We start from the raw sequence: 15,640 nt of genomic DNA, 5'->3' as shown, positions 1-15,640 counted from the left end.
CTAGCGCTCATCCTCTTTTTCTGCTGGAAACAATTCTCGTTCCCCCTCGGTTGCCAACTTTCGACCAACCATGTTTCCTAACCAGGTCAGAAATCGTCTGCCTAACCATCCTTATTTGGGACATTGCCAAATATGTGGCACTCAAGGACACACTGCTAAACGTTGTCCCTCCTTTCATTTAGTTCCTATTAATGGTCCTACTACTACCAATTCCTCTACTGGCATGCCATCCTCTTGGAATCCTCAGGTAAATTTTTCTTCTCTATCCCCTTCCTCTACAACATCATGGTTACTGGATAGTGGCGCTTTCCATCATGTAACTGCAGACCTCAACAATCTTTCTCTTCATACAACATATAATGGCCAAGATGATGTTATGCTCGGTGATGGTACCAATCTTCCCATAAGTCACACTGGTTCAGTATCTCTTCCTACATCTACCTCTTCCTTCCATTTGAAGGATGTTCTTTGTGTTCCTAAAATGCAAAAAAATTTAATATTCATTGCATTATTATGTGTCACCAATAATGTGTCAATTGAACTTTTTCCTCATTGTTTTCATGTGAAGGACCTACAAACAGGGGACATTCTTCTGCAGGGCGGCACTAAAGATGGTGTTTATGAGTGGCCAGTTGCCACCTCTTCTATTCCTCCAATTTTAGCTTTCTCTGCTGTCAAAACGACAATGTCCATCTGGCACCAACGTCTTGGTCATCTAGCCTCTCCCATTCTTAAAAATATTATGTTTGTCCATCATTTAAATTTTTCATCTCAAATGAATTTCTGCTGCAATGCTTGCTTAAGTAATAAAAGTCATAAACTACCATTTTCTGTGTCTACTTTACACACGACTCGTCCTCTCCAAGTTGTATTTTCTGATGTTTGGACTTCTTTTATTATTTCACAAGATGTTATAAATATTATGTTATCTTTGTTGATCATTTTACGAAATACATTTGTATCTACCCCTTAAAATGAAAGTCTGACGTCCAAATAGTGTTTCGACACTACAAAGCAATTGTTGAAAAATATTTTCAACAAACCATTGTCTCTCTCTATTCTGATAATGGTGGTGAATATATTGCTCTCAAACCGTTTCTGTCAGAACATGGGATTAGTCATCTCACATCTCTACCACATACGCTTGAACCGCTCCTTTCTGTCTCTAAACCTCTAATTGGGTGCTCCCCCCTTCCTTTTCATGGACTCCTTTCTGAAGAGATACAGTCTGTCATTCATTATTCTATTCCCATGACTGTCTCTAATTTATTTCTTACTCTGTTTAGCATACGTGATTTCCTTCCATGCACAGCATAATAAGCAGTGATTACGTTTCCATGTATAGCACAATAGACAGCCATAATATTCCATGTATAGCACAATAGACAGCCATGATATTAGTTATGTAATCGTTACTCATACTTCTGTAATCTCTATTTAAAGATGAATAATATCAAAGGAACATAAGTTAGTTTTCCTACATGGTATCAGAGCTTCCAGAGGTATTACCAATAATGGAGTCTTCTACCTCTTTGATCCAACCTGTGTCAAATTCTCATTCTTCTGAATTCTCATCTGTTGTTCCTCACCTGCCTGACATTTCCATTAAGCTAGCTTCTACTAATTATCTTTTGTGGAAAGCACAAGTCATTCCCATTCTGCGTGGCAATGGTCTTCTCAGTTATGTGCAAAATCAGATTTCCTGCCCATCACAAACCATCACTGATGAAGATGGTGTGTCTCGAATCAATCCAGCAGCAGCTATGTGGCTGCGCACTGATCAATTGATCCTTGGGTGGATCAATAGCTCCTTGTCCGATGGTCCTCTGTCTCAAGTCATCAGTAGTGAAACCTCTCATGATGCTTGGCATGTTTTGCAGACTCTTTATGGTAGTCATACTCGGGATCGTCTTCAACAAATGAAGGGTGAGTTGCAGTCACTCAACAAAGGATCTTCTTCTTTAGAAGATTATCTACATAAGGCCAAATCTCTAGCCTTGTCCCTGCGAGGTGCAGGCAAGCCAATGGATGACGATGAGTTCATCATATGTATTCTTCGGGGCTTAGGATCTGAATTTGATCCTATAGTGGCAGCCTTAAATGCTAGAGATGTTTTTCCGCCTCTTGAAGGAGTCATCGGTAAACTTCGTGACTTTGAAATACGTCTTCAAGCAACACGGGTGACTTCTCCAAATGTTGCATTTTTCACAAACCGTGGCAGAACCAATACAAAGTTTCGTGGAAATAATGGTTCTCGTGGTCGTAATATTTCACACAGCCAGACTACTTCTCAATCTCACCAGAGAGATGCTCACTTCTCACGCTTCACTAAAGGTAATCCTGGAACTCGTACTCAAACATTTACAAATCGTGGTGGACGCAGCACTGGTCGTGGACGTGGAGGCATCACCTGCTTCAGATGTGGAGGTCCAAATCATAAAGCTGATGGATGCTTTGCACCTGATGAAGAAGCAGAACAATTCAAAGCTTTCGCTGCACTTCAGGTTACAGAACCCACAGAAGAAACTTGGTACCCCGACACAGGAGCAAATAACCATATGACAGCTGATACAAGTGAGGTGCAAGGTATTCATTCTTATCCTGGTACTGATTCTGATATGGTGGGAAATGGAAATGGATTACAAATATCTGGTATTGGACAAGTCTCTTTACCCGATACTGATATTAAACTCAATAATGTCCTTGTTGTCCCTGACATTAAAAAGAAATTGCTATCTGTCTCTCAACTTACAAAGGAGCATAACTGTTATTTCATATTTTATTCTTGGGGTTTTCTTCTTAAGGACATGAGGACGAAGCAGGTGCTCCTTAAGGGCTACATGGTTGATGGCTTGTATCCAATCAAGGTACGACAACATACAAAATCTCCGGTTAGCCTGTTATCCACAAAAGTATCTAGCAGCTTGTGGCATGCTCGGCTGGGACATCCTCAATCTCGAATTCTTCAACTTTTATGTTTATCGTCTTTGAATAACACTGTTGATTTTTGTGAAAGTTGTGTTCTGGGTAAATCAACAAAGTTACCATTTTGCTCTTGAAAGACATATGCTACTACTTTCTTACACACTCTTCATACCGATGTGTGGGGACCTGCCTCAATCCCATCCTATGATGGATTTCGATTTTATTTAGTCATCGTCGATGAATATTCTCGATACATATGGCACTTTCCTATGGCTCGTAAGCCTGATGTTATTACTATATTTCCAGCATTTCTGCAGCAAATGGCTAACCAGTTCAATACTACCGTAAAAATAATTCAAAGTGATGGTGGAGGAGAATTTGTAAACCAAAGTTTACACAATTATTTTGTATCCAATGGTATTATTCACAGATTATCATGTCCTGGCACACCAGAGCAAAATGGATTGGCCGAACGTCGACATCGGCATATTGTGGACACTGGTTTAACATTAATGGCTCATGCATCCATCCCACCACGATTCTGGACAGCTGCATTCACAACTGCAGTATTCCTTATCAACCGGCTTCCAACTTCTATTCTTGGAAATAAGTCACCTTGTGAGCTTATTTTTGGATCACCACCATCTTATACTCTTCTACGAGTTTTCGGGTGTGCATGTTATCCATTACTTACCCCTTTTGGGCGATCAAAATTGGACTACAAATCTGTCCGCTGCGTGTTCTTGGGCTATTCTCCACATCACAAAGGATATCAATGTTTAAATATGCAAACAGGTCGCATATATATTTCTCGGCATGTCAAGTTTGATGAATTATCCTTTCCCTTCAGGTCTACACAAAGATGCACCAAATCTGACTTTCATGCGTTCAAAGTTCGTGCTCTTCCAAGGACTCTTCAAATTGCTGCTGTGCAATCTATACCCACAGATTCTTTACCTACAGTTGTCAATCCTAGTGACTGTGAGCCATCTCCATCTCCTGCTGCTCAAGATTCTGCATTAATACCTCAATCTACTCCATGCCAGGAGCCTCCTCCTGACACTGTCATTCAGGATGCACCAGCATTATCTTCCCTGCCAACTGAGATCAGCTCACATTCTGCTCCCCGTCGCCATCATTCTATGGTCACACGAGCCCAAATAGGTTCATTAAAGCCTAAGACTTTCTTTTCTTCCAGACATCCAATACCTGCATGCTTTCTAGCTGATTTTGCAACTCACCCACGAGAGCCTCAAACGTATAAGCAAGCTCTCACTGATCCAAAGTGGCAGCAAGCAATGCAAGCTGAAATTACTGCCCTTGCCAGCAACAACACATGGACTTTGGTGCCTCACCGTTCAGACATAAACCTAGTCAGCAGCAAATGGGTGTTTAAAATTAAAACACGATCTGATGGCTCAATTGAACGCTATAAAGCCCGACTGGTTGCTCGTGGCTTCACACAACTCCCTGGCTTGGATTATGATGAAACCTTTAGTCCAGTGGTTAAGCATGGTACCATTAGATTAATTCTCACCCTTGGTTTGTCTCACGGCTGGTCCATTAAACAACTTGATGTCAGTAATGCTTTCCTCCATGGTGATCTACAAGAGCGGGTATATTTATCTCAACCACCTGGCTTTGAAGACTCGTCTCACCCGCATCATGTTTGTCACTTGCATAAAGCCCTTTACGGCTTAAAACAGGCTCCAAGAGCATGGTACATGAAGTTTAGTTCTTATATTCAGCAAATGGGTTTTCATCGGTGTCCTTATGATCAATCATTGTTCACTCTTCGTCAAGGTTCAGATATCATTATGCTTTTAATTTATGTTGATGATATTCTTATAACTGGGAACTCCCCTTCCAACATTCGGCGGTTTATTTCTCATCTATCTGCTGCCTTTCACATGAAGGATGTTGGTGATGCTCATTTCTTTTTAGGACTCCAAATCATACGCGAAGAGTCCACCATCACAGTCACTCAGACTCGCTATCTTCTTTCTCTGCTTCAGAAGTTTGGCCTGGATGGTGCAAAACCAGTCTCCACCCTTATGGCTTCGGGTACATCGTTGACTGCTGATGAGGGCACTCTCCTATCTGATGCAACTTATTATCGTCGCCTTGTTGGATCACTTCAATATCTCACATTGACACGCCCCGATATCTCCTATGCAGTCCATACCGTCTGCCAATTCATGCATCATCCTCGTGACCTTCATCTCATTGCTGTTAAGCGTGTATTTCGGTATCTCAAAGGTACTCTTAATATTGGTCTTCACTTTGTCAAAACTCCTCACATTGCACTTCGTGGTTTTTGTGATGCGGATTGGGCCGGCTCCAGGGATGATCGTCGTTCTACGACTGGCTTTGCTATCTATATGGGCGATAACCTGTTGTCTTGGGGAGCTAAAAAGCAAGCTACAGTGTCTCGTTCCACAGCCGAGGCTGAGTATCGTGCTTTAGCATCCACCACTGCTGAACTTATGTGGTTTATACATCTTCTAAAAAGCATCGGCTATTTACTTCCTGCTCCCACATTATATTGTGACAACATCAGTGCTATCCACATGGCTAAGAATCCTGTCTTCCATCATCGCACGAAACATATTGAGATTGATGTGCATTTTGTTCGGGAACAAGTTGCTCGTGGTAGTCTTTCTCTGCAACATATCCCTGGTCCCGCTCAGGTTGCTGACATCTTTACAAAACCATTATGTGCTGCCAAATTTCTACCCAATCGAACCAAGCTCTTCATCGGTCCAATACCGCCTTGAGCTTGAGGGGGGATGAAGAGATACAGTCTGTCATTCATTATTCTATTCCCATGACTGTCTCTAATTTATTTCTTACTCTGTTTAGCATACGTGATTTCCTTCCATGCACAGCATAATAAGCAGTGATTACGTTTCCATGTATAGCACAATAGACAGCCATAATATTCCATGTATAGCACAATAGACAGCCATGATATTAGCTATGTAATCGTTACTCATGCTTCTGTAATCTCTATTTAAAGATGAATAATATCAAAGGAACATAAGTTAGTTTTCCTACACTTTCTACAAATCCACATCCTTCCCTTACTTATACTTAAATAAGTAAACTATCGTTCTTTCTTTCTGATTCAGTAAGATAAAGCTCTTTTACAATAATGGGATACTTTTATTCAGTGCAGGCGCCAAAAAGAAGTCGTCCTTCCCTTCAGTTTGAAAGAATTTGGCTAAGGATATAATATAGCCTTACTTGGTGCAATAAGAATGGTTATTCTAAACGGCGACATCGTTACATTGTCGAAACCGGTCTTACGCTTCTTTCTCAAGCCTCCATCCCCACTACCATCTAGACTTATGCCTTCACCACCGCTGTTTACCTAATCAATAGAATGCCTACTTCGACATTGAACATGTCCTCTCCGTATGAGTCAATCTTTCGCAAGAGTCCTAATTTTTCTAAACTTAAAGTGTTTGGATGTTTATGTTATCCTTAGTTAGGTCCATATGCATCTCATAAACTAGATTTAAATTCTCAACCTTGCGTTTTTATTGGTTACTCTCTTTCTCAAAATGTATATCTATGCTTTAACAAGTCCACCAACAAAATGCATGTCTCACGGCATGTACAATTTGTTGAATCCGTTTTTCCTTATGACTCCTGTTCTCTTGTGCCTTCCAATATTTCTTCACCCGTGTCCGATTGGGTGCCTTCCCTCATTCCTGTCTCACCTCAACCTTCACAGCAACGGGCTCATTCTGCTCCATCTTCACAACGCCATGCAGACGTTGTACCCCTTATGGTCTCTTCATCATGTCCTTCCGACACTGTCAGAGAACTTCCTTCCATCATTTCCACATCTCAGGTATCTACTTCCATCTCTCCACTTAATCCTCCACTTCTAGCTCTACCTCTACCTCCTCAAACACAATCCCAACATTCCCAGCACCCCATGCTTACTAGGTCCAGAAATAATATTCGAAAACCAATCCAGAAACTCAGTCTTCACACTATTAAACCAGTAACCTCTCCAACAGAACCTTCCACTCCATCTCAAGCACTTAAAGATCCAAACTGGTGTGCTGCTATGTCTGAGGAATATGATGCTCTAGTTTGCAATGGCACGTGGGAACTTGTTCCTCCTGATGGTATCACTAACATTGTTGGTTGCAGGTGGGTTTACCGTATTAAAAGAAATTCTGATGGCTCCATTCATAAATTTAAAGCATGGCTTGTTGCAAAAGGGTTCCACCAGTGTCCCGGATCGACTATCATGAGACCTTTAGCCCTGTTGTAAAGCCAACAACTGTTCGCTTAGTGTTTAGCCTAGCCGTCAGCCACAAATGGTCTCTTCAACAGCTGGACATCAACAATGTTTTCCTTCAAGGTCATCTCTCTAAAACCGTTTACATGGTTCAACCTCTTGGATTTGTTGATCGTGACAATCCGTCTTTTGTCTGCAAACTCTGAAAAGCCATTTATGGACTTAAACAGGCACCCCGGGCTTGGTATCATGAATTGCGTTCATTTTTATTGGATTCTGGTTTCTGTAATTCTCACTCTGATCCCTCCTTGTTCATGTTTAACAGTCCTCAGCATGTTATGTTTTTACTAGTTTACGTGGATGACATAATTGTCACAGGCAGCAGTGATAACACTCTATCAGAATTTGTCTCCAGCCTTGCTAAACAGTTTTCTTTTAAGGATCTTGGCAATCTATCCTACTTCTTGGGAGTTGAAGTTCTTTCCCACAAACATGGTCTTTTACTATCTCAACACAGGTATATTACAGACCTGCTAACTCGTCTCAACATGTTGGATGCCAAACCAGTGCTCACTCATATTCCAAGTTCTGCCTCTGCAATTTCATTACTGTCTAGCTCGCCTCTGCAGAACCCGACTAAATATCGTGAAGTTCTGGGGAGTCTTCAGTACCTTTCCTTAACCAGGCAAGATGTATCATTTGCTGTGAACAAATTGTCTCAATTCATGCACAGTCCAACTGATGAGCACTGGTGTCTTGTTAAGCGAATTCTGCGATATCTTGTTGGGACGCTGAACAAGGGCCTTCTGTTACATTGTGACTCATCACCACGTCTTCATGCCTTTACTGATCAGCTTCATGCATTTTTGGATGCTGATTGGGCTGGCAATAAAGATGACTATTCATCCACCGGGGCTTATCTAGTTTATCTTGGCAGTAATTTAATTTCATGGAGTTCAAAGAAACAAAAGACCATTGCCAGGTCTTCAACAGAGGCTGAGTAACGCTCCGTTGCTGCCACTGCTACTGAACTATGTTGGATACAATCCCTGCTTCTTGAACTTGGTGTTACTCTTTCATCTTCCCCTGTGATATACTGCGACAACATTGGAGCAACTCAATTAAGTTCCAATCCCATTTTTCATTCTCGCATGAAACATGTTGCCGTGGATTATCATTTCATTCGTGATCGCATTCAAACTGGTCAGCTTCGTGTAGCTCATGTCTCCTCTGCTGATCAACTTGCAGACTTTCTGACCAAGCCATTGTCAACCTCTACATTTCAATTGTTTCTTGACAAGATTGGCCTCTCAGATCATGGCCTATCTTGAGGGGGCATGTTAACTGATAATAATCCATTTGTTAACTAATAATAATCCAATGTATAGCTGTGAGAGGTTGTTATTCATTAGGACTCACTTGCTGCAACAGTTTGTAATCTTAAAGAATTAGTCTTCCTGCAAAGTAGAGAAATCAGTTAGCTTCTGTATATATATATATATATATATATATATATATATATATATATATATATATATATATATATATATATATATATATGTCTTCTATTAATAATATAAGCAAGCGATTCTCTCCCCTGCTTCTGTTCTATCATTTTCAACCATAGTTCAACAACAACAAGAAGGTATTAAGAACATGGTTGCCGGCTACATGGTCCAATCCAATATTAGAACCCTAGCTCTCTAGGTTCCCCTTACCACTACCTGGCCCAACCTAGGATTTCACTGATGTCCCAATCCACTATAATGCGCCGTTGTGGGTTTAGCAGCTTATCTCGCACTAACTTTTTCTTTCTTTCTTTTCATTATTTTTATGTGGATAAACTTTGAAAACACTATCATTCAACTATATAAATAATTTTGATATAGTTTTCGATTCCACTCATCAGGTAGGTCACGTATAAGTTTATTACTAATTCATGTAATTTTATTGGACTCTTATTATGCTTTTTTTTTTTCCTAAAAGAAAAAAAGAAGAACCGGGGATGTTCATTTTGCTTTGGATATGTAAATTTTATTTCTAAATATATTTTATAATTTGAGAAGTTCATATTTTTTTATATATACATGTAGCCCATTAAATCTATAGTCTTACGCTACACCATGAATCGGTTCAAAAAAAATTTTAATGTAAAAAGATGTTTGGGCAATGATATCATTTTAAAAGCACGAAAAATCTATAATTCTAGTCATTGACTTGAATGAGTTCAAAAATCCTGGTTAATTTAATAATATAATTTAAAAAATAATGACAATAAAACAAAAAAGTGCAATGATTAATTGAAAACTATGAACACTTGTCAGTATTATAAAAATATAACCTCTAAATATTCTTAAAATATCTCAACAATCTTATTTAATAATAAAACAAAAATTAAATGAGAAGAAGATAACTTCATAAAAAGAAAAATGAAATAAATATGAAGCTTAATTACTAGTATAGCAAACATTGAAGGATGAACTAAAAAAAAATCAATTTTAAAAAATGATAAAAAAATTTGACTCGTGTCAGCACATCAAATTTGCAGCTCAGTTATAAAACTAAGATAACCTCACACAAAGAAATTGAATAAAACAATGGAGGTTAACTCTCAAACAAACTAAATGATGAAAGTAAAAAATCAATTTAAAAAAGAACTCGAGTCAACCTAACTTAACTTAACTGACTTGTGACTTGGTGTAAGAGATTGAGATAATCTCATAAGAAGAAAAGTGTAAAAAATCACAGAGTTCAAGGCTCAATAACCTAATGTCAAATGATAAAATTGAAAGGAAAAAAATAATTTAAAAAAGGACTTAAAACAACTGAAGTTAAATCAAGCTAATTTTTAAAATTTATTACCCAAGTCATATGATAGGGATTACCCCATAGAAGGCAAACACAAAAAAATCATGAAGCAAAATTTCTAATCATTCAAAATTAAAACCACAAAATAAATAACACTCAAAATATTAAGGATAAAATATGGTATGAAACCTAAATAAAAAAAATAACAATAGGGGACTAAATTGAAAAATAAAATCAATCAAGAAAAGGATACAAAAAAACAACAATCAAAAGAATGAGAATCAAATTGAATAAAATCTTAAATGAAATAAAATATTGAGGGATAAAATAAAAAAATCAAGAAAATAATTAAAAAAAATAATAGCAATAAAAATATAAGAACCAAATTTTATACAAAAATTAAATGTTGAGAAATGAAATTGAAAAAAAAATCAACTTGAAAAGGCATTAAAAACTAAACAAATAACAATAAAATAATGATGACCAAAATTAATACAAATATAAATTGATAGGACACATTTAATTTCTGAAATGGTTGGTGTGAAATCCAAGGTGATGAGAGAGGAAAAAAAAAGAAATCTACTGGAGACAATTGTTGCTCCGCCGTGCACATGTACCTGACCACCAGGAAGAGGACGACACGGTGTTTCCAATGCCATCATGGAAGGTGGTGTCTAACTGTAAGAAGATGTAACACATGTCGTCCAAAGAGCATGGGCGGCTCCAACTCACTACATGCGCCAACCACTTGTATTTTTTAATTATATTTATATTAGTTAAAAGACTGAAGTGTCCCGTATTCAAATTGATTATAATTAAAAAGCCATGATGAAAATACAAAAAAAGTCCACGAACTTCAATTTTGATTTTTTTTTCTTTTAAGGACAATGTAGTCATTTTACTATGTCATAACCCAATTTTTTAATAAATAATAAATGGATAAAAATATATTTGAGAATGGGGTTAAGACAACACAAAATTTGAAGTTTGAGGATGGAATTATTAAATTTGAGAGTCAATTGGTCAATAATTGAAGAATTAATAAGTTTAAAGACTTAATTGAACTTAAAATAAAATCAGAACTTTAATTGAAGAAATATCAAGGGTTAGAGCTGATTCGGGTTAAAATTACAAGAAATTGAAGTTCAAGGATATAATATGGTATGAAAACTATATATAAAAAAAAAATGTAGGGGACTAAATTAAAAAATAAAATCAATCAAGAAAAGGATAAAAAAAAAAAAAACAGCAATCAAAAGAATGAGGATCAAATTGGATAAAATCTTAAATGAAATAAAATGTTGAGGGATAAAATAAAAAAAAAATCAAGAAAATCATTAAAAATAATAATAGCAATAAAAAATATAAAGACCAAATTTGATACAAAAATTAAATGTTGAGGAATGAAATTGAAAAAAAAATCAACTTGAAAAAGCATTAAAAACAAAACAAATAACAATAAAATAATGAGAGCCAAAATTAATATAAATATAAACTGACATGACACATTTAATTTATGAAAGGGCTGGTGTGAAATCCAAGGTGATGGGAGAGAAAAAAAAGAAAAAAAAAAAGAAATCCACCAGAGATAATTGATGCTCCGCCGTGCACATGTACCTCTTGTTTTTATGGGTATATTAAAGATTAATTTATCCCCGATCAATATGATAATGACAAATTAACTTTATGAAAAAATAATTTACTCTTAATAACTAGTCTAATGATTTTGTTTGAAAATAACAAAATAGTCATTTCACTATTTCAATCCATAATAAATTGTGTCTTAATGCATCGTAAAAGGCTAATCTCTTTTAGCTTTTGTGTTTAATTAGGTTAGTTTTCTAAATAATGGCCTGTTTATATATATATAAAAAAAAAAGAGATTAAAGCCTACTATATTTTTTTTTCAAGATTCGATTCAATCCCAATTTTAGCTATAAATAAACATGTCCAAATTGACCAATTTTCCTTTTAATTTGATTTAGTTTGATTCAATGTATTAATATATCTTATATTCCAATTTGATTATATTTTTTTAATTAAAACCAAATTGTTTAATGAAATCAAATTGGAAAATAAGATTTTATTAATTTGCTTATCCAATATCAATTAATGGAATCTTGTATGATCAATTTGCTTATTTTATATTGATTAATGGAATCATGTTTGATAATTGATGGTTGATTTGATGATATTTAAGTTGTGGAGGCTTTTGTAATAGGAGTATTGATTATGAGGATATAGTTAGGTAGTGTTTAATGGATGATGTTTAGATGATGGTGGTCGGTGTCGTAATTGCAATAACGATTATGTTAAGGTGGTGAGATGGAGATGATCGATGACGATGTTAATGAAAAAAATTAAAAGCGATTGCTTTGTATAAATAATTTAAATAATTATATCAAATTTAAAAATATTATATGTCACTTAGTTCCTGATAAATCAATATACTTTTTTAAAGACATAAAAAAGCAAAGATTTCTTCTCACTACATTGAAAACACCATTGAATTAAAGTCATTATTATTCCATTAATTATTTTATTAAATTATCTTCATACACAATATTGGGTTTAATTATAAAAGGCAGAAGAAAGTTCAAGTGATGAAGATGGACAGCACAGATTTTCAAGCATAAATTCAACAAGAAATCATAAATTCATCAAGCTCAACAGACTATTTTAATAATGTCCCATCCACAGCACGCAGGCGCGGTAGTGGATTTTAGACCTTTAGCAACTTGTCTCGCACTTTCTTTTGCTGTCCTTCTCATACGCATAGCATAACAAAATATACTGGAGAATGGTGAAATCTAGAGTACAAATTTCTGTAGCTCTAAGAATCAATAGCGCCGTGGATTGTAATAGTCAAGTTACGATTTTACTTTACCCCTCGTAACAAAAACATTTAACGTGATTGATAGGGATAACAGGGTGTTTTTTCTTTTTTTTACAAAAAAACTGTTAAAATACAACTTAACAGGTTTTAATTAATTAATTAATTTATTTTTACTTTTATTTTTTTAATTGTTATTTTATTTTTTTTGTTTTTTTATCTTTATGTATAATAATTTTTTTTTCTCAATTTTATCGTTCAATATTTGATTTGCTCAGGATTGAGTTTCGTAAATTTTTCATATATAATGTTTTTGTTTTAATAACCCGGGTTACGAGTTTAAAGAGTTGATACGTGTTGATATTTTTTAGTTATTTTTTTATTTTATAATTTGATATTAGTTTTTTTTTTTTAAATAATAAGTGACTTAGTGGTTTTCTTTGGTTTCTATTCTATCAGGTTATCTTACCTAAATTATATGTTTATTATGCTATCTCAGATTAACTCAGACCAAGTTTTTTTTTTCTTCTTCTATTTTATTCAATTTTGTGCTTCCAAATATTTTTTTCATGCTATTATTATCGTATTCTTTTTCTTTTTAAATTTGATCTGTTTATTATTATTTTTTATTTTTTATTACCTAATTAAAATAAAATCAATTTATTATAATATTAACTAATACTCTAAAACACATGAGAAAAGTATTGTAGCTTGCCCCACATGTTTTTTTTTCCATTTATTTTTGTTTTTCCCCCTTTGTTTTTGGGTTTTACATGTTTTTTTTTCTTTTTTTCCCAAGATTGTCTTCTTCTTCTTCTTCTTTTTTTAATTATCTTTTTTGATTTTTTTAAATATTGAACTAGTTGTGAATTTAGTTTTGTAGTTTTTTTCTTTAAAACATTATGGATTACTACAATATTTTCCTACATAGTTTTTTTTTTTATGAATTTTTATCTTTTTTTTTTCCAAAATGATCTTTGTCGATTTTATTTTTTTTATATTAACCTAGTTGAAAATTTTGCTTCGTAATTTTTTTCTTTAAAACATTGTGGATTGTTACAATGTTTTGCTACATGGTTTTTGTTTTGCTATAGTATTTTCCCATATTTTTTTTTTTCAAAATTATCTTTGTCAATTTTTTTTTAATATTGAGTTTGTTTAGAATTTAGCTATAACTTTCCCCACATGTTTTTTTTTTTTCCAAAATTGTTTTTTTTTTTCAGAATTGTTTTTATTGATTTTATTTTTTTAATACTGTGGATTGCTATAGTGTTTCTACATATGATATTTTTTATGATTTTTTTTTTTTAAAATTGTCTTTATCGATTTTATTTTTTCATATTAAACTGATTGAGAATTTAGTTTCATAGTTTTTTTCTTTAAACACTATGGATTGCTTCATTGTTCCCTTACATGATTTGTTTTTTGTTATGATTTTTTTAAAATTATATTTATCGATGTTATTATTTTTAATATTGAGCTGTTTGAGAATTATAATATAAATTTTCTTATGAAACACTATAAATTGCTACAATGTTTCCCTGCATGGTTATGCCTTTTTTTTTTCCTAGTCTTTCATTTGCCTTTTTTTTTTCCTTTCGTTTTTTTTTTTTATGATTTTTTTTAAAATTTTCTTTGTTGATTTTATTTTGTTAATATTAAATTGGTTAAAATTTTAATTTTATAGTTTTTTTCTTGAAATCATTGTGAATTAAAATAATTTTTCTCTATATAATTTTTTTTTATATATATAAATCCATGACAACGTATAATCATACAGCAAGTCAGTGACATCGTGCGTGCATGACATCTAGCATTAAGACTATAACCCCAATCGTTAATTAGAAAAACAGAAAAAAAGATACGCGATGTAACACGATCCACGTCTACTATATTATACATTTATGTTTTTTATTATTTATTTCTCATCTTCGATCGTCTCTTCTTGGACTAGCTAAAGGTCACCACTCAGCACCTTTAGGGGTCCCCACTAACGTCGTCGTCGACTCTTTATTATCATCACTATTTGGCAGTGATTGCTTTAGGGCCATCCGGTCACGGACAACACCAGCAAAGGATAGCCCATGGTGACTTTATTGGTCTTTGATCAGCAGTGCCTAGCAAAGGTGCCTTAGACTCAGTAGCTAGAATTGCAGGGATTTGTAACAATTAATAATAATAATAATAATAATAATAATAATAATTGATGCTTCAGAGCATAGTTTTAAAACCCGGCCCGGCCCGGCGGGTCGACCCGGGACCCGGCCGACCCGGGCATGGGACCGGTCCGGGTGAAGGCCAAAACCCGTTTGGGAATTGGCCCGGCCAGACCCGGTCGACCCGGTGGGTCGACCCGGGACCCGGTTGACCCGGCAAGACCCGGTCAACATCTAGCCCCAAACCCGTTGACTTTTATTTTTTTTTGTTTTTTTTTTTTTGCTAAAACGACGTCGTTTTGATTTTTTTTAAAAAAAATTAAAATTTTTTTTTGACCCAGCCGACCCGGCGACCCGGTGACCCGGTCAAAACCCGGAACCCGGGCCTTGGACCGGGTCGACCACCGGGCCGGGTCTTAAAACTATGCTTCAGAGATAAAAGGATAGCTGAAGTACACCTGTCGTGAAACATCTTGAAATGTGTTTTTTTTTTTTTTTTTTCCTGTCGGCAATCAATGTCTTCTGATATGTCTGTGACTGAGATACGGTGAGGCGTAGTGACTTTGCTAAAATTCTCATGAAAGCTCAAAACAAGGTAAAATATCAGTAACCAGTCACTATTTAGCCGTTTGTATCCCCAAGAGTCAATGGGCCAGTGGC

Source organism: Populus alba, chromosome 1 (genome assembly GCF_005239225.2).
Source record: "Populus alba chromosome 1, ASM523922v2, whole genome shotgun sequence".
NCBI classification, from domain to species: Eukaryota; Viridiplantae; Streptophyta; class Magnoliopsida; order Malpighiales; family Salicaceae; genus Populus; species Populus alba.
This window is presented reverse-complemented; position numbering follows the sequence as displayed.